General features: G+C 32.8%; 1 long non-coding RNA gene across 1 annotated transcript; it reads right to left on the bottom strand.

Annotated features, from left to right (window-relative positions):
• Window positions 1-216: 216 nt before the first annotated feature.
• On the bottom strand, window positions 217-1776 carry LOC131939992 (uncharacterized). Its single transcript, XR_009386539.1, has 3 exons — window positions 1707-1776; window positions 1489-1572; window positions 217-313 (listed from the first exon to the last, which is right to left on the bottom strand). It is a non-coding gene; the product is annotated as an uncharacterized LOC131939992 (long non-coding RNA).
• Window positions 1777-2451: the final 675 nt, after the last annotated feature.

The following is a 2451-nucleotide window of genomic DNA, read 5'->3' as shown; positions in this document are numbered from 1 at the left end:
CATTTAACTGAGATGGGATCATGTCGAGCTGATATCATTTCACTGACTTCAAGATGTCAAAGTTATGCTGTTACATTTTTGCCTGTTACATTTCAAGCTTATTTTAATTCTGGATTCATTGAACAACAAAAAAATTAAGACAACATAACACGCATATTAAGCAAACAAATTTAGTAAATCTTTGAAAATTATTCAGTTTATTGAGAAGAGAACTACCCTATCCCTGTGAACCCTTCATCAATTCTAGAATTCTTTTTATTGCTTGATCCATTATTTCTTTCGATGGTAAGTTGCGACGAACTGGATCATTAATCTGCAAGAAAATTGTTCTGGTAGTAGACTCCAGTTTGTTTAATGTTTATAACTCATTTTATTTCTAGATAATTATCTCTCTCTCTTTCTCTCTCTCTCTCTCTCTCTCTCTCTCTCTCTCTCTCTCTCTATATATATATATATATATATATACATATATATATATATATATATATATATATATATATATATATATATATATATATGTATATATATATATATATATATATATATGCATGTGTGGTCCTTGATTAAAAAAGAATCGAATAACGTAGTACAAAAATGAAGAAGAAAATGTATTGAACCTTTTTTTAATGTGTTAATATCTACTGAACTTCAGATAAATTACTAGATAAATCATGTTATAAATGAGTGAATCAATGATTTAACGGGTATTTGATTTAACAAAGTAAAAATGTATCAATAACCGAATGAACGAATGAAAGAAAGAACGAACCGACACAAAAGTGAATGAATTAGCGAACGGATGCCTAAAAACAGACCAACGGTTTAATGAATTTGATGGATGTATGAATAATTTCACACATATTTGAAAGAAATAATTAACTAATTAATGAAATAAGACGTTATCAAACGAAACACTAATCGCCTTCTTCTTTGCCTTTAATTTGGATGTTTGAAGATATTTTCCCCCAACCCAACTAAAATGTTATATTATGACGCAGGACGTTGACCCCACATTTAGACAGTTCCTTTCAGTATTTGCTTCCATCTAGAACAAGCTACATGGCGGAAGTTGTTTGATTTTGGTGTTTAAACTCTTAGCAATGTTGTTGTCCCCAGCTATCGAGTTTGATTTACCCGGGAATTCAACCTTGAAATTCTTTAGTTTAGCAATCATGAGCTTAAGCTACACTTTATCAACCCATTCGTTACTCATTAATTTGTAGAATGCGCGGTTCTCACTTTTCCTGTGTAGTGTATAAAACATAATTCAATCGGTGTGGGGCTGGTGAAATGTAAATAGTTGAAAAAACAACAGTGTGGGGCGGGTGAAATGTAAATAGTTGAAAAAACAACGGTGTGGCGAAAGTCATGTTGTAATAACAGGTTTAATTTTTCTGAACATTATTTCGGCGAAATAAAATCTACCACAATTGATACATAAATATATAGCAATAACGATATTTATACATTAAAACATGAATATATTACCTCCTCTTCCACTGCGGCGTAGGTGATGGCACAGAATAGCCAAACGCTAAAAATGAGTAGGATCAGAAGCTTCATAATGATCGGCTACATAGAAAGTAAAACATTGTTTTATAAGTTTAAACTTAACCTATATATACATATTAGTTATGCTATATATTATATAAGCTACGCAAGGTGATTAGCGGAATTTATTGCACATTACACAATATACAACTTACCCTAAAGGATTTGATGTCAGCGGCAATGTGATGGTAAGCACACAACTTGAGATGTAGTGTTGTCTAAATTTACTTGGTTTATATACATTTACTCCAGCTGTTGTAAGCACAATTATAATATTAATTTTTAACGATTTAAAGGTTCTCAACGTAGAGACAGGTTAACGTACGTTAGATTTCTAGCATTTTATTTGCGCCAAATATTACACATATTTGAGACTCTTTAGAATTAAATGACGAAATTATTCACACTAACATAGCGGAACATTGTACCAGCATCAAAATCATTTTGCTTGAGAGCATCTTTCATTTTTATCAACGAACCATTTTGTCTGATGTCTAAATTTTCATATTTAATATTTAATGTATGCTTTTGTTATATTTCGTTCTTACAAAATTCTTTTTAGCATTGTCGGTGAATAAGGGGAGCTGGGTCTAGGGACTAGGGGCAGATAATTTAATAGCTGGGTCTAGGGTCTAGGGGCAGATAATTTAATAGCTGGGTCTAGGGTCTAGGGGCAGATAATTTTCAAGCTGGGTCTAGGGTCTAGGGACAGATAATTTAATAGCTGGGTCTAGGGTCTAGGGGCAGATAGTTTAATAGCTGGGTCTAGGGTCTAGGGGCAGATAGTTTAATAGCTGGGTCTAGGGACAGATAATTTAATAGCTGGGTCTAGGGACTAGGGGCAGATAATTTAATAGCTGAGTCTAGGGACTAGTGGCAGATAATTTAATAGCTGGGTCT

Source organism: Physella acuta, unplaced genomic scaffold, assembly GCF_028476545.2.
Source record: "Physella acuta isolate Inbredline_101_S28 unplaced genomic scaffold, ASM2847654v3 ptg000002l, whole genome shotgun sequence".
Lineage (NCBI taxonomy): Eukaryota > Metazoa > Mollusca > Gastropoda > Physidae > Physella > Physella acuta.
The sequence above is the reverse complement of the archived record's forward strand: the minus strand, read 5'-3'. Positions and strand labels throughout refer to the sequence as shown.